The sequence below is a fragment of the Phodopus roborovskii genome, unplaced genomic scaffold, assembly GCF_943737965.1.
Source record: "Phodopus roborovskii unplaced genomic scaffold, PHOROB, whole genome shotgun sequence".
NCBI lineage: Eukaryota > Metazoa > Chordata > Mammalia > Rodentia > Cricetidae > Phodopus > Phodopus roborovskii.
In genome coordinates this window covers 3154010-3175590 of record NW_026125506.1, presented here as the reverse complement: position 1 = coordinate 3175590, position 21581 = coordinate 3154010, and the positions used below count along the sequence as shown (strand labels likewise).

General features: G+C 53.4%; 2 protein-coding genes across 2 annotated transcripts in view; both read left to right on the top strand.

Annotated features, from left to right (window-relative positions):
- Sgsm1 (small G protein signaling modulator 1) overlaps positions 1 to 21581 on the top strand; it is a 641040-nt gene that overhangs the window by 255459 nt on the left and 364000 nt on the right. The gene's annotated exons all lie outside the window — the stretch shown is intronic.
- Cmklr1 (chemerin chemokine-like receptor 1) overlaps positions 1 to 21581 on the top strand; it is a 36728-nt gene that overhangs the window by 695 nt on the left and 14452 nt on the right. The window lies entirely within an intron of this gene.

The window sequence follows — 21581 nt, the reverse complement described above, 5'->3', positions numbered from 1 at the left end:
CCCCCCCCTAGTCTGTCAGTCTGTGTGGTGTACTCTCCTCCCCTTCTCCTCCCCTTCTTTCCTGTCCATATGTGCTTGCCGAGGGAGGAGGACGTGGTGTACTTGAGGCCATGTCTCTTACAGACCCAGAGGCTGGCAGGTTTGGGTAGCTTGGCCACCAGGTCTCTCCAGGCATTGACTTGTACTCTCTCTGTCCCCCAATGTTGGGGGTTACAGGCACATGCGGCTATTCCCAGCTTTTTACACAGGTGATGGGGATTCGAACTCAAGTCCTCATGCTTGCACAGCAAATGCTCTTACCCAACCAGCCGTCTCCCCATGCCTTCACTAGCTACTTTAAAAATAATAGGTTTACACTGGGCATGGGGGCACACGCCTTTAATCCCAGCACTTAGGAGGCAGAGGCAGGAGGATCTCCGTGAGTTCAAGGACATAGTTTATGTGTACATGGGTCGATCTCTATGTGGGTCTGTGTGTATGAGTGCAGGTGCCCGAGGAAACAACTTCCCCTGGAGCTAGAGTCACAGATGGTTGTGGGTTGCCAAATGGGTGCTGGGAATTGAACCTGGGTCTTCTGGAAGAGCAGCTGGTACTCTGCGCTGCGGAGTCATCTCTGCAGCCCCTCACTACCCCTTTGAGGACGTGTGAGCAGTTTCTGCACGCTGATACCCCCTATGGCATAGGGGTGTGGTAGCCTTGAAGCCCCCCCCATGGCTATCTGCCCCTACCTGATAGGCTTCCTTTTGCTCCTCTTCGTTTTTTGCTGATGATCTCACACTGGGACCCTGGGCTCGATGATTAGGCAAGCCTGGCTGTGAATCCTGCCTCTGCCTCCCCAGCACTGGGATTACACGTGTATACCACCACATCTGGCTATTCACGTGGGTTCTGGGTATTTGAACTCAAGTTCTCATGCTGGCAGAGTAGGCTACCTCTCTCTCTCTCTCTCTCTCCTTCATGATTCTTTTTAACATTTTTAATTTATTTTTTACATTCCAATCCCAGTTCCCCCTCCTTCCTCTCCACTCCCTTCCCCCATCTGCTCCTCAGAGAGGGTGAGGCCTCCCCTAGGAAGTCTACTGAGTCTGACCCATCACCTTGTTGAGGTAGGGCCAAGGCACCTCTCCACCCCACATCCCCATGTATCTCTCCTTGTAGAATGGGCTCCACTCAGTCAGCTTGTGCGTTAGTGTTGGATCTGTGGGTACTGAGCCATCTCCCTGGCCTCTGATTTTCTATAGTGAGTCTGCGGCTCACATGTTATCTCTGACTCTCCTGTGTAAGCCTACTCCCCCGCCCACCTCCATGTTCATGTTTTCTTATTGATATCTAAAAGTTCTTTGCATATGGAAGACAGGAGCCCTTTGGCCAAACTCTGCCTTGAAAGCATCACACTCCCTCTGTTACCATCCCAAAGCATTTACAAGGAGGGAGCCCTGGCGGGGAAAATCATCACCTAGAAGTGACCCAGGAGTGGCACTTGAGAGTTTGATGTCCTGTGTATGTGGCTCAGAGAGGGCAAGTCTCAGATCTGAGGTCACACGGCGAGGAAGTAGTGGAGGAGCCCTTGTATCTTAAGAAAGCCCCGATTCCCCTTCGCCGCCCCTTCCTTCCCCTTTCCAAGGGGATCTGTGTTCTTGCGTCTGTCAAGAGAAAGGCGTGATCAGCTCCAGGCTCGCTCGCTAGCTCACTGCTCTCTCGTGCCTGGTTCAGTCAGGCTGTGGAAGGGGTTGACTCAGCATTCTCCTCTGAAAGGTTTGGCTTAAACTTGTGAGGTGTCCGTCACGTGGGAGGTCACGGTGTTGTCTCCCAGAGTCAGGGTGGTGGCTCTGGGCTCCCCCCACTCCCCCAAACTGCATCCCTCCCTCTCCCCCTCCCCCTGATAACTCCTCCCACAAGGCTTGTAACTGTTGGTCATCTTGTCTGTGTCCTAGAGACCTGGGACTCCCTAGGCCACAGCCCAGTGTTATGTCCTCCAGCTCCTCTGACCCCTTGCATATGACCTTATGCACACAACAGTGTCTGCTGGGTCCATGGAGAAGCTGGGCCTCAGTTTTGCCATCTGTAAAATGGGCTGGGAGAACGGACTGTAGTCCCATGTCTTAGATGTTTGATTATGAATGAGGGCTGGAGGTGGTCTCTGCACTCTACCATGGTCATGTGATGAGGGTTCTAGTAACACCCCAGTTTGCAGATTAGATGTCCAAGGCCTTGGAAGGGTTCCAAGGGTAGGCCGCCATAGATTCCGTACGGCCCCACAACTACAGGGTGGGCTTATGCCTCAGTTTCTACATCTGTAAAATGGGGTTCTTGAACAGGGGCTACCCTGTATTATTTTCACAAAGGTGAAATGACATAGGACCTAACAGTGACTGGCTAATGCGGATCCTGTAGGCTCTGGATGTTACTGCATACGTCGGTGACACTCAGCCTCTGCCTGTGTGACCTGAGTCACACAGAGGCCAGTACGGTGTGCGTGTGTGAGTATGTGTGCATGGTGTGTGTGCATGTTCATGTGAGAACAGACCTTTGTGCGTGTGTGTGTGCATGCGTGTGGAAGCCACAGACTGACCTCCTATGCCATTCCCCAGGAATCGTCCACCTTGTTCTCCTGCAGCTTGCATTTGATGAGTAAATTAGTCCGGGTGGCCCCAGGGACCCTCCTGTCTCTGCTTCCCCCGCACCGGGATTATAATCACACTGCCACAACTGGCTTTTGCATGGGTGCTGAGGTTCAAACTCAGGTCCTTCTGCTGACTTATCAAGTGCTTCACCTACCGAGCCATAATCTCCCTAGACCCTAACACAGGTTTCTTCACAGATTATTAATGCCCAAGCCACATTAGTGTGAAGGAAAACTACCCGTGTCCTCTTTCCTGAGCCGAAGACACTGGGGTCATTGTGACCTTGTGACTATCAGGTTCTGGAGTAGGCCCTAAGCTGGGATCACAATAATGGTGGGAGCTTCTTTTCTGCACGTGTGTGCACGCGCGTGCGTGTGCACGAGAGAGAGAGAGAGAGAGAGAGAGAGAGAGAGAGAGAGAGAGAGAGAGAGAGAGAGAGAGAGAGAGAGAGAGAGAGGCCAGAGCAAGATACAGGTATCAGTGTCCACCATACTGCTGTAACTCAGACAGGCTCTCTAACTAACTGAACAGGCATCACTGTTTCGGCTTAGACAGGCTGGCCACGAAGCTCCCAGAATACATATGTCTCCTCCCCCCAATACTGGAGTTACAGGCACACACAGTCATGCCTGGCTTTTAATGTGGGACCTGAGGATTTGAACTTGGGTCTTAAAGCTTGCAGAGCAAGCTTTCTCAGCCTCTGAGCCACCTCCCCAGCCCTCATGGGTGTATTTTAGAGCTTCAGCATCTGTGAATCAGGCTCTCTGAGGGTGAGGCTAGGGCGTCAATGCCCTGAACGGAGCTCGGCTGACTGGAGCACTCGAGGAACACTCGAGGGTTTTTCCGTTTGCCCTCTGCCCAGGTTTCTGATTCTTTGCTTTTCACTTGAGTTTCTTTTTCCTTCCTAAGCAAATATCCACAGACCTCTGTGAAGCCGCATACTCTGTGTCAGCAGCAGCTGAGGCCAGGAGGGTTCATGGAGAAGTGAAACTCTCTCTGTCTTATGGGACACAGCATGTCCCATCAAACCGGTTCCCCCACGGGTGGGAGCTTTGCAGTTACTTTAAGAGACGAAGTCCGTTTATCAAAATAAAGCAGTCAGAAATATGCAACCTGAAAAAGCAATCAAACACTGCCCTCCCCAAAACCCCCCAAAAACCAGAAGGGCAGCCCAACAGACAGGCCCCATGGCTGTGCCCGGTAAGGGTGGTTTACAGCATGACTGTCCCACACTGTTCATGCAGAGAGGAGACAGTGCATGGAAGTATCATGGCTGAACTGGGTTCACTGTGGTGCTGGGATTGAAGGGAGGAAACCCCGGCAGAGTCAGAAGCCAGAGTGAGACAGGCGTAAGTGCCTTCAGCCCCCGGGAGGGGGGGGCGGGAAACTTGAAACACATATTTTTGTTCATCCACTCAACAAACGTTTGCTATTGCCAACTCCGTGTTTGATGGAGCAAAGCAAGATTCTTCCTCCTAGCAACCTCCATGATAGTTACATGACTCCTATTATTAAAGTGAGGTTCTGACTGGCTGGGTGACACCCCACAGGCTCCTCCTGATGGGGTCAGGATTTGGGTCCCTGTGCCCCACAGTGAACCCTTCTAAGCTACCTCTAAAAAGGAGGTGCTAAGCGCCAGCCTTGGGATGCAGGGAAAGGGCCTGTTTGTGGCAGCCTCTTGGGGCTGCCTCGGAGCTCAGGCCCTGAGCTGTTTCTGGGTTCAGGAGTCTCAGCATATTCGCCGCAGGGGTCACAAGTGAGTGGTACTGCTGGGTGGACAGAGAGGCCGTGGGTTTCCGTGGTGCTGTCAAAGGAAGGGTGCTTTCAACAGGAGCCAGCAGTTGGCGGCGGCCAGAGACCCCAGAGCCAGCGGCTCCCGGATTCAGCTCCCTGCCTTGCCCCTTGGCTTCCTCCTCCAGGCTGTGGGAACTCACTCGTGCAGAGGGCAGAGAACAGCATACACCTCTCTGAGTAAGCATTGGGCTTTGAAATACGCTTGGGCAGGATCTGAGCAGCCTTTGACTCCAGTCTGGGTCCAGTGTCTGGCTCTGGTGGGGGTGCCTGGGTGTCCTCTGTCCATGTGCTGTGGAAATGCTGGAAGTACCCGCAGCTGAGTCAGCAGGGCTCAGAATCACTTCTGCTTTCTCGGGGTACAGGTTCAGAGATGGCGGCCCAGGCTGGTGGTGGGTTAGTTCTTGTACAAGGAGGTGGGTGGTCAGGGAGATGGATGCAGAGAGTGTAGGGCACACCCAGCATCCCCTGGGGCTCAAGGATGAGAGGGCCTTGAGGGCATGGGGGACACTGCTGAGCGATGGCGGGAACAGGCCCTGCGGTGCAGGCCTGTGTTCTGGCTCAGCTCCTGGGCCCCAGCCTCTCCTCCTCAAAGTTGCTTAGGTTGGCCTGCCCTTTGGCCTGTAGTCCATGCACAGTGAGTGGCCCAGGGTTGTGGGTGAGGACAGATGTTCAGAGCTCGTCCCTGTTGTATGACTTGTCTGAACAGTCTACAGAGCCTGAGTCCCTTTGCGAGCCAGGGACAGGTTCGGGCACAGTCCTGGTTTCCTTTCTCTTACTGTGACAAACACCCTGACCAGAAGCAGCTTGGGAGAAGAAAAGGTTTATTGAGCTCACAATTTCAGGCCACGGTCCGTCGGTCGTCACTTGGGGAAATTCAAGGCAGGAACTCAAGCAGCCAGTCACGTCAGAGCCATTGTCAGGGGCAAAGAGTAAAGCAGTCCTTGCTGCCTGCCTGGGCACTCTCAACAATGGGCTGGGTTATTAACAATCACCCAGGACAAGGGCCCACAGATGGCTCACAGGCCAGCCCAAGCTAGATAATTCCTCAAGAAGGTTCTCTTCTCAGGGCTGAAGAGATGGCTCTGTCAGAGGACCTCAGTATGATTCCCAGCACTCACACTGGGCGGCTCACAGCACCTGTAACTCCAGCCCTGTGCCGACCAGCATCCCTGGGCTCTGGAGGCACACATGCATGCACACATAATTAAAAATCTAAAACAAATGAACAGAACCCCCAGGAAATTCTAGGTTGTGTCAAGTTAACAGTTAATCCAACTGGCTAATAGCAAGGGGACCCCTTTACCACCCTGTAGGTGGAGTCTCTGTGTCTCAACAGCCACTCCCCAGTAACACTCAGAGGCTTAATTTTAATTGTAAATGCTAGGCTGATAGCTCAGGCCGGTTACTAGCTAAATCTTTTTTTTTTTTTTTTTTTTTTTTTTTTTTTTTATTTGATATAACGCTTTTGGCCAGTTACTTGTTTCTTATTGGCTAGCTCTTTCTTAAGTATTAACTCATTTCTATTAATCTAAGTATTTCCACGTGGTCCCATCTTACTGGGGAGTGGGGCCGGCATCTGATCTCCCCAGTCTCTCCATCCTGACTCCTCCTTACTACTTCCTCGAATCCTCCTTGTCTCCTAGTCCTGCCTATCTTGCTTTCCTATTGGTCAACAGTGCTTTATTCATTAACCAGTATGAGAAACATATTTACAGAATGACATCTCCCATGATCTCCTCTTTTCTGTCTAAATAAAAAGAAGGGTTTTAACCTTAACAAAGCAAATTATATAACACAATACTTATCAAGTAAGAGTTTGCTTTCAATATGGCAAGACTAGCTATTTGGACAAGATACTGCTCTTGTCTGGACTGTTTGACTTTATGCTGTATAAACTGGACATGCAGGACCCACAGAAAAGTGACTGCTGATTCAAGATGAACATTGCTACAGAGTTCCTGCTTCATGGAAGAGTCCTCCAGACAGTCTGCAGGACACAGAGAAAAGTGACAGACAAACTGCCAATACGACAGTTTAAAGTTTCCTGCTTTGCTGAGGAGTCTGCCAGACACACTATGGCCTATGGGCTGAAGATGGAAGATTACAGAAGAACTTTGGGTGACCGGCTAGGCAGTGACTTGTCTCTGTCATTTCTAGAGTTTATATACTATCCTTCTGTGGTCTTTGAGGGAGTTGAAGACAAATAGTTATGATTACAGTTTTCCTTAATTAGGATTAGAGATAAGTTACATAGACTTTAGACACACAAAGATAGGATAGACGATGGAATATTTTCTTCAAATCTTGCTAAATGTTAATGGACTAAATATTGTTAACTGTAATTCTTGCTAGCTAAATCTTACATTTTAAGTTAACCCGTATTTCTTACCTACTCCCTGCCATGCGGTGGTACCTTCTTCAACACAGCATGTTCTTTCTGCATCACTTGCAAGTCCCGAGACTCTGCCTTCTTCCTCCCACCCAGCATCCTCTGTCTTGCTGTCTCTCCTACACCTCCTGCTTAGCTTCCGGCCTCTCAGCTCTTTTATTAAACCAATCAGAAGGCGCCTTGGCAAAGACACATCTTCACAGAGTAACACTCCTCCCCCCCCCCTGAAATTCCTGTAAGTTTCCCATTAATCACAACTGTCGAGTGACGCCTTTGCTGTGCAAGAACAGAGGTGTCAATTGGGTCCAGGACGTGGGCATCTTTGAGGGACTGCCCATCACTGCTGGCCACCCTCGGGGCAACCCAAATGTTGAGAGCTCTGGGCCAGTTCTCTTCCTTTTGATTGGCTCTGAGGAGCACAGTACCAACCAATGAGCACAGATGTGGGTGGGGGCCAACTGGTGGGGCTGTTTCAGGCTTCAGGAGAGGTCATAAGGTCTGGACTCTGACACCACTGAGGTGGGTTTGGGTCCCTGCTTTAGCATGGAGGAGCTGCCCACAGCAAGCAGCTGTAGAAGGGGATAAGATCCCCGGGTGTTAGGTTTATGGGAATTAGCCAGTGTGTAGGGTCTGGGCCTCTGAAGAGGCCCCTGACAGCCTCGTTAGTTGGGTTGGGTGCCTCTGTGCCAGGCACAGGTGATTTCCACACACAAGATGCCCCTGTGTCAGCCCCAGGCTGGCAGTCAAATTTGCTGGTAGGTTTGTCAGTGAGGTCACATGTGCCAACCAGGGTGGGGACCAGCTGTCCAATCAGGGTTGTCCTCTGCCGGATTCTCAGGTTCTGAATCTCTGTCCCCTCAGCAGAAGAGCATGTAGCTCCCAGCTTGGCTGCTATCCCCTCATCCCTGCCCACCCCCAATTTCCAGCCCCCAGGAATGGACCCCAGGGTGGTCTTGCATGTAAAACAATCACTCTAACATGAGCTATATCTCAGTCTCAGCTCTTGTTCCTCTCTCTCTCTCTCTCTCTCTCTCTCTCTCTCAGCCTCTCCCTCCCTCCCCCTCTCTCTCTCTGTTTTCAGGGGATGGTGGAGGGGCAGGTCTCACTAAGTTGCCCAGGCTGTCCTTGAACTCCATCTCTAGTCCAGGCTGGCCTTGAACTTGAGGTCCTCCTGCCTTAGCCTCCTGAGTAACTAGGATTACAGGCAGACGCCACAAGGCCCAGTCTGCTAGAAGCATCACCCCTGCTGCACCTCTGGCTAAGGCCCGTCCCGGGCCAGTCCAGATTCAGGAGGAGAAAGAATCTGCTGCTCTTGGTGGGAGGGATGGCATGTGCACGCTGTCAGGGGCTATCAGGGTGACCTCAGACTTTTAACACTTAATCTTAAATCTGACGTGATGCCACTATACCACCCACGCTCATCCACAATTCCATCTCTCAGATGGGAAAAATGAGCCAGGGAGGTTGGGGATGAGCTGAGAGACAGCCTCCATTCTTGCACATCTATCAGGAGCCTACTTTGCTATATGCTCAAGGCAGGGGATTGGGGAGGAGCCAGTCCTGCCCGAAGTCCCAGGCTCCCAGGAAGACAGCTGAGATCAGATGAGACAGAGTGGTCCCTTGTGGTCAGAAGGCCGCATCTCCACTGGGAAGCTTGGCACACGCCACTCCTGGGGTAGAAGCACCATCCACCCATTTGGCAAGAACAAATTGTCAACTGCATCCACACTGATGTCTGCCGGGGACACTTGGTGGCAAAGGGCTGTAGGAGCAAAGAGGAGATGACTTTCATAGGAACAGCAGGAAGTAAGTCCCTAGACAGGAAGCCAGCCTTTGAGCTGGGTTCAAAGCATGAGCTGGCTTCAAGTTGCCCAAAGGAAAGTTGGCAGGAATGGGCGACTCGAAGCAGAGAGGGGCGCATGGATGAGGAGCGGAAGGCAGATGACTGTGGAGCTTGTGGTAAAGTGGGCAGGGAGCAGAGAGAGTCTGCAGGCTCTGCAGGGCCTAGAAGGTCCCACCCAGTTTCCTGGGTGGCCCGATACACTCCATTTTACCAGCACAGCATACTCAACCCTGTTCAGACTGATGCTTAAATTTCGAGTTGCAAAAATGGAAGATTCCAGACAACCAGGATTAATTGAGTTCGAAATTTGAAGTCTGGAGCTTTATGTCCTGGGTTGTTCGGCCATAAACCAGGTTGTCAGCTCTGGCTGGGTGGGGGTGAGGGGCTGCAGGATGTGTGTGTGGGGACACAGCCACAGATATGGGAGGTGCTGAGGTGCTGTTAGAGAGTTTGGGGTGTCAGCTCTGATCTGCCTGTCACGTTTGGTGATCCCTTCCTGGCAGAGGTAATGCTCTGCCACACATGCTGTGGTCACACAGGCCTGGCTGGCATCGCAGGTTCCTGTGGAGGGGAAGGGGACCAAACCACAGGAGGAGCGGCTTTTGAGGGAACGTGGGTGCTTTCAGCCTCTTTCACGACAGCTCCGGACTCCCAGGATCTGGGTCATGGAGAAAAAAGGGAGTCCGTCTTTCCAGTAGTGTCTGTAGGGACAGCTGCCTCACAGCCCAGATCCTACCCAATCCCACTTCCTTTACCCCAAGGTCACACTTTGAGACTGGCCATTCCAGACGGTTCCTGCAGGGTCTTTACCACACACTCATGGGAAATGGGGGGAGGGAGCAGGTGGTCTTGCTTTACAGCCAGGGAAACCGAGGCCTAGGTAGGATGTGTGCATTTTCCTTCCTCTATCCTAGAACTCACAACATCTCGATGAGGCAAACATTGGGCGTGGTGTGTCCGCACTGCGCGCCTGCGCCGCTGCCGTCCACTTAGACAGAGCCTGGGGACCATGGCGGTTGTTCATCAGTTCTTCAGCAGACAGGACAGTGGGTACTGGGAAGGGAAGAGCGCTGGCTGACCCCGCATGGGGAGAAGTGAGCTTTACCCCACTCTGGGCGGGTGTGTAACAAGATGTGTGAGACAGTTACCATTCCTTGTGGGTGTATAGTGAGGCAGCCTCCTAGTGACATAAGCCTCCATTTCCCCGAGTTGTGGCAATGGTTTGGGATGATTTATAGGGGAAAAAATACGTTTTAAAAACAAATTAACCAATTAGTTAATTTTGTTTCCTATTGCCCATTCGAATGAGTTGGAACTGGGAATTATGCTAATCCCATCAGTAGGGATGCAAGCAAGCTGCTGCCTGCCTCCCCTGAGTGCTTTGCTTAGGCTACTTTGTTGCTACCTCAGAAGGGCTTGGTTTTAGTGCCGGGTTGGCCTTGCTGTTCCTTAGCCACATGGGTTTGTTAGACAGGATGTGGTGGGCAAACTGAACCCCCTTTTCAAAAAGCAAGTTCTCTAGAAGCTGGGGCAGTGGCTCTGTGCTTTACGCGATTGAAGGACAGTGGTAATGCAGCAAGAAGCTGGCCCTCTAGATGCTTCCGGGACCACCAGTATGGCTGTCTGGCCTGCCCCCGGGAGGGTAGCACCTGCTTGTTCTTCCTGGGGTGCTGTGTGAAAAAACTGGGGACCCCCGTAGATCTTGGGCTCCTCGAGGCTAGTGTCCTGGGCTGCAATCTTGGGCTCCTCGAGGCTAGTGTCCTGGGCTGCAGGATGCAGAGGTGTGGGGTGTGCGTCGTCTGTCTTGCCCTTTGCTCTCCCTCTGCCTCCCTTCTTGCCCCCAGGCACACATATGGCCTCATAGCAAGGGGTCTGGGTGGTCCCTCCTTTTGGGAGCTGTCTGTGGTGATGCCCGTCTACCAGGCAGGCCATGGGAGGGAGTGTGCACACACGCCCAGCAGCCCCACCCTGTATCCACCACATCCTGGGACTCAGGAGTCAATGAGGGGCTGGCTGGGCAAGCAAGCAGCAGACAGCAGAGGGACAGACACTTAGGGAATAGGATCTGGGGTGTCACCGAGGCCTTCTCTCTTCCCCAGGGAAGAACAAACCTTAGCCACAATTGTTGTGAGGCTGTGTGGTGCTTTATTTTGAAAATATACAACATTATTTTAAGAGAGGTGTGTGTGTGTGTGTATGCGTGCGCGCACGTGTGCGCACACACAGGCATGTATCAGACAGCTTAAGAAGTCTGCATTCTTCAGCACAAGTCCATGAATGTTTTTTAACCATGTACTTTTAACATACATGTGGCCTTTAGGCTGCATGTGATACTGCATCCATGTCATCCCAGCACTCAGGAGAACGAGGCAGGGGTGTGGGGAGCCTGAGGTGACTTGAGCGCCATGGTGGTATGAGTCTATCTCCAAAAACAAACAAATAACCTACCCCCCCCCAAAAAAAAACCTCAAGGCCTTCGCAAGCCCTTGGGCCAACTCTAGGGGGAGGTGGGGGCTCGGGTTGGCCTCGCCTCCTGTCATGTGGTTGATGAGAAACCTGAAGGAGAGTTGTACCCTGTGGTCTGAGGGAGTCCCCGGCAGGTGACAAGCACCTTCCTCTTGTCTTTCTACCAACCCCACCCCCTCCCACCCCCTCCAACCCCACCCCTCCCCTCCCACCCCACCCCCTCCCCTCCCACCCCACCCCCTGCCCTGAAGAAACAGGGACACAGAGAGGTTAAGTCACTTGCCCAAGACACACAGTTAATGATAGGCTTGAGTTTGAAGCCAGGCAGCCTTAACCACAGTGCTCACAAAGGTGTCATTTTGGCAGGTTTTGTTTGTGTTTGTCACCTTACATCTGTGACAGGACAGAGGAGATAGGTTTCCTGGATAGCAAAGAACCCTTCCTTGCAGATCCTGGAGCCTGATAAGGGACAGATATAAGTAAAAGAACATTCTTAGACGTTCTACCGAGGACCGTGGCTTAGACAGCTGTCTTGGATGAGGTGAGGTTTGGGTGGTCTCCATGTGTTGAGGGTATGTCTCAGGGTCCCGGTCAGGATGAGCTTATTTTTATTTAAAAGTGGACCCCTTTTCCATTGTAATATTTTTTTTTCTTTAAAATTTAAAGCTGTCCTGGGAAATCATTATGTTTGATTAGCAAGTTTGGGGACACCCCTGAGCTTGGGGGACACCCCTCTCTCCTAAATTTACATTCCAGGCTAGCATGTCACTCGCCCAGCTCAGTGTGTGAGAGGGTGTCTTAGGGCATTTTCTGTTGTTCAGTGCTGAGGTGGGGGAGTGGCTGGAGAGATTTGGGGGGCTCACCCTCAGCTAAGGAACAGTGGGAGCCTGTTCTATGCTGACAGTGGTGGGCCTTGGAGGTGGCTCAGTGGGTGAGGGTGCTTCCTCTGCAAACGTGGGAGTCTGGGTTCAGATCCCCAGCACCCACGGAGGAAGTGGAACATGGTATCTGCTGTCCCAGGTAGCTCCAGGGCTGGGGACAGGGATAGACGGGTCCTCTCCTGTGATTGCACTGCTGGCCCTGCCTATACAAACCAGTGAGAGACCCTCCTCACAAGGAAATGAAATGGAAGGTGATAGGAGAAGAAATCTGGGGTCCCCGCTCAGGCCTCCTCACCGCGCATGTGCAGGGGTGCGCGCCACACGGTGCGATCGATAGCCAGAGCTCCACGGCGGGCTGTGACTGTGGTTCTGATATCTGCTTTCCTCCTCTTACATCCTGGTTCCTACCCTGTGAGGTATGTACTGTCGCTGCTTCACCTGGGGACACTGATACAGAATCCAAGCTCTCCCCGGGGCGACACAGCAGAACCAGCCTTGGCCTGGAGCCTTGGCCCCAGAGCCCTGGCCATCTGTTATCGCCACACTCTGAATCTGGCTTTGGAGCTCCATTCCTGGCTCCTCCATCTTTTAGCTGTGTGTTATTGGTCAGGTTGTTTGAGCCTCGTGAGCTTCAGGTTTCTCTCTCCCGAGGGGACCATCAGGGCTTTGGGGAGGCTGATAATGAGTGGGGAGGGGGGGAGGGCATGAGGGATGGCCAGTGAGGGTTCTGGTGTTTCAAGGGTTTTCGTTCCTGGCTCCAGACCCAAGAGGCCTTGGAAACTTGAACCAACAGAGAAGTCACAGCCAGGACACTTGGCAGGAGGCTCAGGGAGCAGAGAGGCGGACAAAGGTTCCTCTGTCAGCCACTCGGGGCCTGTAGGGAGGCCCGATCCTGCCAGAGGCGGGCTGGCACTGTGGGCTGCCAGGGACTGCTCCTGGGCCAGGCTGGAAGATTCCTCTGGACTCTTCTTGAAGGGCTTGGGAAGTGGGTTCTTCCTCCCTCTACCCCACACCCCAGGCTATCACTGTTTTATTTTAGAAGCAAGTAAAATGGAATGCAAGTCCAAGTTGGCAGCTGCTAGGAGTCTTCAGTACACCAGGTCATCATCCTCCTTGTGTACGTACGCAGGCTCCAGCCTCAGGCTCAGGGAGGGCACTGGTCACCTGCCCTCCGCAGAGACTTGCCCCTCTAGCCCCTGGGCTCCTCTCTGAACCCCCATCATCCAGCTCATCCCAAAGGGTTGTCTAGGGCCCAGGGACCCATCTACCAGCACACTGTAGCCCTCCTGTCCTCTGTGCAGCCCAAGATGCAGTGGACAAATATGGAAACTGAGGCCAGAAGTCACCTCACTCTCATGACCAGGGTGAGAGCAGATATATCCCTGACGGTGCTGCACATGTGGCCGGGCTGTTTGAGGATCACTTGGCACAGGCGGATACACTTCACACTCTTTAAAACAGCATGGCTCTGGGAGGAGGGCCAGCCCTGTCCCCTCATTATGAAAGTCCCCAGGGACTGGGAGGGGAGCGCAGTGGCAGAATGCTTACCTAGCAGGCACAAAGCCCTGAGTTCTGTCTCAGCCACCACATAGCAACAAAAATGAAAAAAAAAAAAAAAAAAAAAAAAAAAAAAAGGATAACACAAAGGAAAACTTAAAACAACAAACTGCAGTAAGTTGAGAGGGGCGAAGGATTCAATTGTAACATTGTAACACATACGACACATTGCCGTAACACTGTAACCCTGAAGGAGCCGAGAGCCCATCCCTAGGGTACTGGTTATTGAGAAGCTGGCCAATTTTGCAGCTATCTAGAAGGAGGTGCTATGTTTTACCATCTCCCAAATCTACTATTGGATAAGGAAGGTGCATGTATCTTCTCTTTTATGCAAAGTGTATGTGGGGTCGGGGATCGGGTAATCACAAAACCTTTGTAATTACTCAGAGGCTTCAGAAGGGCACCCAGCAACCTAGTGCAGGAGCTGGATGCACTGCCAACAGATGGACCGAGTGTAGAAGAGGTCGAGTGTTTTTGTTCTAACTCTTTATCGTTTCCCATGATTTGAACATCTCTAATTGTATAGAGTTTCGTCACCCAGTCAGAAACTTAATAATGAAAAGAGCTTAAACTTGAGTTGTGAATGGAGACTCTCTCAGGTCAGGAAATATCTACAGCAATTGTTTCGTTTTGAGTGTGATCTCTGTGACCTTCGGGGACAAGCCTGGGATTTTGAATTACCTCCACTTGGTTCTAGCTCTTCGCGGTGTCACAGGGGAAGATGGGTCCTCGTGGGGCTTCTGTAGGAGCCACTGCTTTGTCTAGCTGCCCATCCTCCTGGTAGCTGCCACGAGCATCTGGTGGCTTCCTGTGGGTCAGGCTGACATCCAACACAGATCTGCTGCCTCCTTCCCACAAGCCCTTGGTGAGTGCTCTCAGGAGAGTGACCTGCCCTCCTGGGCCTCCTCAGTGTTCCCTTCTAGAGGCTTCTAGAGAAGTCAGTGACCCCCAAGCTCCGTCCAGAGAGGCCCTGATGTGTCTTCACCCTCCTTGTCTCTGCCAGGACTTTCCCAAACGCCGGCCCCCCACTCTGTCACCAAACAGCTTGCATTGAGTAACATCTCTTCTGAAAGAGGCTGCAGGTCAGGGCAGAGCTCCGGCCTTGTGTGCAAAAGGCCCTGGGGTCCATCTCCTCCAGCATTGCATAAGTCAGCGAACAACAAACAACCCGCAGCTTTTCTGTGACATCACCCAAAGCCCTACATGGATTTCTTTCTGCCCGGCATGGGGCTGCCCAAGCGCTGGTGGCTCGGACCTCCCAGGCCACTCCTGCCTGGGTTTGGGTCTTGGCTCTCTTCTCTGATCTTGTAGCCTGCCCCTTAGTCTCTCTCCCTCTGGTGACCCCCTCTTTCTGCCTTCATCTTTCTTGTCTTGGTGTCTTGCCTCTCCCTGATAAGTTTTCTCCGTTGCTTCTCCCTCTCCCCCTTGTCTTTCTGTCTGTCCCACAGTGTCCCCAGTCACCACCGTATTCTACACCTCTCTTAGCTCCTTGGTGCCCGCAGGGGTCTGAAGCAGGGAACACCGTTCCTCCATTTCCCTGGAGGCAAGGGTAGGCCAGCTTTGAGGACAGTGGTCAGTGCCGGCACCAGGCCCAGAGAGGGGTACACTTGAGGTTTTGTAACCATCTGTCCTGAGTACTGTGATGCCTTAGGGACGAGGGGCAACATTTTCATGTTGCAACGGGCCTATTCATGGCTCTACTGGCTGTGTGGAGGTTGCTACACTGGGCTGTTTCTTGGTCACCAAACAGCAGGGGGCAAACCAGACTTCTCCCAGTTACATAGACGCAATCAGTGTAGACCCAGAAGGGCCAAGTCACTTGCCCAAGGGCTCACAGCTTGTGGGCCAGGTGGAATAAAGCCCGGCCCTGAAGGGTGGGGGATTTGGCAGCACCTGGAAGAGTGGTTATAGGAGCCAGCGAGGTCATCTGCTTGCCTGTGAGCCAAACGGCCTGGTCTTTACGGCTGGGACACAGAGGTGAGGAGGAGCTCTGTCAACTGCCGTGAGGAGCCTGGGTGTCTCCTCACCAGATGCTCAGCCTGTGGCTGCCTTGGTGAGTAGCTCTCCCAGTCTTAGTTTCATTACCTGTCCGGTGTGGTCACAGTGCCTGGCTCCTGTGTTATTACTGGGACATAATGACTCGGGATGAGAGCTTGGCAAATGAGGCTAGAGAGAGACCAAGCCTGGGCATTGCGAGAGGGGATGGAGTACCTGGTGTGGGTCAGGGATAACAGGTGTAAGATGGAACTGCCCATGGCAAGCAGGCACTCTTCATGGAGGCCACAAGCCTTGTTAAGTTCATGTGGTCAACCATATTAATAAACAGGGAGAGCAGGGACCACAGAGTTGGCCCAGGCTGGCCCCCACCAATGCAGGTGGCCAGAGTGTCTCCCCCATCCAGACCTCATCAGGACCTCAGCACTGAGAAGCAAAGGAATGCTGTTCTAGAAGTTTCTTCCAACTTTAAGCCAGCCACACATCCCTGCCAGACTGAACAGTTAACCTTCCCTGGCACACCCAGGGGAAGCGGCTTTGTTGAACCGTTGTTTGGAACCTTGTCACCAACTCAGTATGGTCAGCCTCTCCTGAGATAGCCCCAGGCTGGGTGTGGTTAGGTCCCCAGGAGCCCTGTCCCTTAGCCTGGGCAAAAGTGCTCTGATCTTAAGAGCAGGATCCACCTCCCTGTGGTTTGTTCAGGGCCAGGGTCATGTGACCTGAAAGCTGGCATCTCTTCCCTGGCCGGGAGCCTGGAGGTGGAGGCAAAGCCTCTGTGAGCAGCTCTGGCACGGGCACCGGCACCGGCGTCTGGTCCATTTCCTTCTCAGACCTGGCGCATAGTCTCTTCCTTCCAGGGTCCCTTCCCTTTTAATTTATGTCCCTCACACACACACTTCTCCCTTGAACTCCCTGCTCTGGACTGAGCCATTACCCGAGCAGAGACAAATGGAAGCCCACCACCCTACCCTGCTGTGCAGCCCTCCCTCACCCCGCCTCCGGAGGACTCAGGGTGGGCCAGCTGTCCAGGGGGGTTAAGAAGGGTGCTGAGGAAGTGGTCAAAGGTCAAAGACAGGAAGTGGTCAGTGCCAGGATGGGGAGGTGCCAGTAGTACTCTGGGTGGCTCCAGGGACCTGAACCAGGCCATTCAAGCTCAGTAAACAGAGCAGAGCTCTCAAAGACTCAGTCTTACTAGGAGTTATGCTGGTTGGGGATTCAAACTGTTAACTGACTCCCGAGTCACCTCTCTGCAAACTACCAGCCTAAAGGTATGTGTGTTAAACTGACCCGTTCCAAAAGTGGGGTGACCTGCAGGCACACCAAATTCTGTGTCCTGAGATAGCCCTCAGCCCTTGCAGGGGGCGGGTCATACCATAGTCTCTGCGTGTGAGGCTGTACCAGATCTGGAGTAGACTCACTCTGCAGATGTGGGGATGGGTTCTATGATACAGAACCACGGCAACCGAAGACCAGGTTGCAGCTAGGTAAGGGTGTGTGTGTGTGTGTGTGTGTGTGTGTGTGTGTGTGTGTGTAGTTGTTTTGTTTTTTATTACTCTTTCTTGAGACATGATCCCTCTTCAGAAGACAAGGGTTTCAGGCTTGGATGAGCGTGCTTTAAGAGGTGCTCGGCATAGGGTCCAGAGATTCATGCACTCTGTGGGCTGAACTGCACCCCCCAGCCCTGGGGCAGATTTGCTGCCATCAAATGAGTGTAGAGCTGATGGCACCGAGCCTGGTGGCCCCGTTCTTATCCAACATAAGGTGGCAGGCTTTCACCCTGAAGATCTTTGACAGTGACCCTTAGGGGTCTCAAATTCCCTCTGGTCAACAGCCAGCATTTTGTTCTCTGATAGTGTCAGGGCAGGGGCATTTTCCCAGTCAGCCCCCTCCGAGGTCAAAGTGTGGGCTTTGCCTTGGAAGAGGTAACTGGGATGGTGATGGGTGGGGCAGGCTGCCCCTGTCCCTCCTCTCCAGAGCCTGGGAACAGGGTAGGACCTCACACTCCACCATCCTGGCAGCAGTGACAGCCCATTTGTCACTGCCTGAGCCAAGGCCAGGGGATTCTCATGAGCTGGGCTGTAGCTGGGGTGCCTGGAGCATGTCAGAGCCCTGGGTCCTCTCATGCTCCATTGGGCTGCGTGGGTTTTGCAGTCCTCTACTTGGGGACGGCCCTGAGAAGACATGGGTAAGCTGGGGTCACTGGAGGTCCTCGAGGTGTTGGAGGCATGCTGCAATGGCGGTCAGACCAAGGCCAGCCTGGGAACAGCGCAGCACCCAACAGTTGAGTCACAGAACACGGCTAGCAGACAGTTGTTGTCACTGACCACATAGGTCTTAAGAGTTCCCACTGCTGGCCCTTCCTGGCTCTGTGGCAGAGACATTTCTGCCCGGTGCCTCGGTTTCCCCTCCAGCCTCCTTTCGTACACCATCCACCCAGGCATGCCCTTTTAGAAAGACAGATGCCCTCTGCCCTCTGTTTGTATCCATGGCTCCCTACTGCTTGCGTGATCCAGTCGGAGGCCTAGTGGGGCACTGTAATGTCTCTCCGCCATCTCCCCAACTCTGTCCGTGTAACCAGGCCTCTGTGACCTGCACACAGCACCCTCCTCTGCGGCACCTTCTCCATCCCCCTGGCAAGCGACAAACGCTTAGTTCAAATGTCACCTCACCTAGAAGCCTCACCTTGTCCCCATCCTTCTGCTCCTGGCCTTGTGCAGAGCCAGGGCTCACAGACCTGGTGACCAGTGGGCTCACACAGGAGCCATGGAGAACCTGCACGCATGCACTTTCCTCTCCCACAGAGCCCCGCACCTTCTTGCGCCTTCTTGCGGCAGGGACAGGCGGTTGGGCTTTGCGCTTCTCTCTTACTTAGACTCCTTTGCTCTCCCTTCCGCAGTGGTGGAGACGCTCGGTTGGTGCCCCTGTGTCCCTGAATTGAGGGACAATAGGGAGGAGTGGGGGTTGCAGCCAGCTCCACCCCAACAACAGAGGCCGGAGAGGGCAGCTGGCTGGAGGTCAGGACATCCTGTGAGCCTGGCCATGCCGTTTGCCTCTGAGGGTAGGGACTGGGTTGCTCACCTCACAGCATCAGGCAGGGTGAGCCAGGTACTCGCTGGTAGCTTTTCCCTGGGTGCTGGACCCGCTCCTGCCTCCGGACCTCTGAGCTTCCTATCCCCACTTCCCAGAATGCTCTTTTATCACATGGCTCCCATCCCATCCCTGAGCTTGTGTCTCTACTCAAATGTCAGCTCCTCAGAGGCGTGTCCCTGATGGCCCTGTCTGAGCCAGCGCTAGACAGGGTGTTCCTCTGTCTGTTCACTGCACTCATTTAAACGCATCTGCGCGATGCTTCAGAGGGGGGGCCGTCAGGCTTTCTTCTGAGACTGTCAGTGTGACTCCATCCTGTGGACACCCACGGGGCAGAAGCTTAGTCTTCAGACTGCAGAAACGGAAGCACTGAGAGGCGAGGGGCTTCCCCAGGTGACACAGCAGAATTGGAACTCAGCCCCGGGCTGTGTGCCTCTGAGGTATTTGCCCTGTCACACGTCAATCACCTCCAGTGTCTGTTGCCCATACCCCTTCTGAAGCGTATCCATGTTCTACTCTGTTCTCTGCTGTGCCCCAGCACCCCAGCTTGGCCTGGCACAACACAGGTGCTCGGTGAGTGAGTCTTCTCTGGAAAGGATGAGGGAGCAGAGGGTTCCCAGAGCCCAGCCCAAGTCAGCATCACTGTGTTGGGGTGTCTCCATTCTTTGGAGGTTTGAGCCTGTCTGGATGAGGCTTACTCTGGCCCCCAGGGGGACTGCTGTCTCCTGACCCCTCCCTGGCAGAGGTGCCACATGGAGCTCTGTCCCTTACCACCACCACCACCTGGGGTCCTGCCAAGCCTATTTCCTGCCATGCAGGAGCCAGGTGTCTCTGGGACACGGTGGCCACTGTTGTGCAGCCTGTGATTTCACCAGACTGCTCAGGCGGCTGCAGAGGACTGGGTGGGGAGGGGACCCTGGACCCTAAAGCAGTGAGCTCCCAAGGAGCTGGCAGGAAATGCATGGCAGCTGCTCCGGGGGCGACAAACTGTTAAACCTCTTGGTGCTGGGACATGTCTGTCCTTGCCTCGCCATCCACAGTAGAGAGGAGCAATAGAGAACAGCGGCCCAGAGAGGTGGAGCCCACCTGGAAAGGACCAAGGCTTCCGATTCCTGGGAAACTCACAGGGGAGGGGTCAACGCCAGTGTGGGAGCATCCATCCAGCCCATCGCTGGACAGCTCAAGTTTGTGCGAGTCTTTAGTTTTTCAACTGTGAAGTGGGAATGAAGGGTTCGTGATGTTTGCTGGAGACACACAGAGGCTGCCTGCCTTGCTGAGCTCCTGCTTGGCTATTTTCCCTAATTGAGCTGTATGTCTGAAAGGGGAAACTGAGTCACTCACTGGTTCAGTGGGCCAGTCTGCATTCCGTGTGCTGAAGACCTACTGCGTGCTCTCACCCTGCTCTGTCGCCTGCCATGTTCGTGGGCACCTTCAGAGGGAGGGGGCACCCCGCTTACAGGGTCAGCTCAGAGAACAGAGGTGGCTGGTCCACACCACCTAGGTCTACAGATAGCCTCTGACCTAGCTGGCTTTTCTGGCTCCTAGCTACAGACTCCTAGACACTCCTGCAGCGAGGAATGCGTGTTCTGGTTAGCCGGAGCCCAGTCTTGTGCTTGGCGGGTTAATTTTGAACATCACTGGCCGAAGACATGGTATCTTCAGGGGCTCCGCTCCCCACCCCCTCACACCCCCACCCCTTGCAAATCCTTTCCTCTGCACCCTCCTCTCTCATTGCTTGCAAATGTAGTATTACTTATCTCCCGAGTGAGGCAAAGTAACTTGCCAAGATCACACAGCAGGGAGAGAGCTAAAGGATACAGTCTGTTTAGGAGCCGTAGCACTAAACTGGGGATAGACACTTGGTCCACGTATAATGTCAAACTGGACAAGAGCCTATGAAATCATTCAGTCCAAGGAGTGGAGCGTATTGTGGGTCTCTCTCTCTCTCTCTCTCTCTCTCTCTCTCTCTCTCTCTCTCTCTCTCTCTCTCTCTCTCTCTCTCTCTCTCTCTCTCCAGGGTCTTGTTAAGCAGCCTACACTCTACCACACCCAGCTAAGTTATTTCTAAGGGCATTTACTAAGTAAGGCCAAGGCTAGGGAAGAGCTTCAGCTCTAAAGGAGCCGCAATTATGGCCACCATCCCACAGCCTGGTCTAGATGCCGAGCAGTGCCTCTTGGCATTCCAGCACGTAGTAGGCATGCAATAAGATGGAGCTAGTGTGGCGACTGATATTCACAGTGAATCCTGACTTTCTGGGCTCCAGTGAGTGGCCCAGGGGGTCTCACAAACACCCGAGTGGGCTCTGAGAGGAGACAGGGGGCTTGATAAGGTGTCCTCATTGAAATGATTGATGGGAAAGGGAAGCATAAGGTAAACCTTGGGACTCCAGAAGGTGCCGGCAGTGATCCTGATGATCCTGATGATCCTGATGATCCTGGTGATCCTGGTGACCCTGGTGATCCTGGTGACCCTGCCTCTGCCTCTTGAGCTGGGCGTGCAGCTGTGTGCTTCAGTGCCTAACAGAGAGGCCTCCTGGTGTCCTCATCCAGGACACCCTTGGGGTAAATGCAAGAAGGCAATGGGTCAAAGACGCGGCACTCTAAGGAAGGCTTTTGGGTTCATAAGGTGAGATGCAGAAACCCCAGTGGGAGAATCAGGCAGTGGTGTGGTGTTTGGGGACCTCCCTTCATCCATGTGCCCACCAGACACAAGAGGTGTCCTGGGGTGTGACTGCCCTCTGAGCACGTGAGCTTTTTATTTCTGCCAATCCTCAGAGTCCTGGGTTCAGGCATAGTATCCTCCAAGTAGAGAGTCCACATGGCCTGTCTCCAGGCTCTGGTGTGGTGACTCAGAGGGAGCCAGTGCGGGGGCGTGGGACCAGGGAGGAAATTCACTGACAGAACTAATTCTGTCTGAGGCTGGGAGCCAGGCCTGTGGCTGGAAC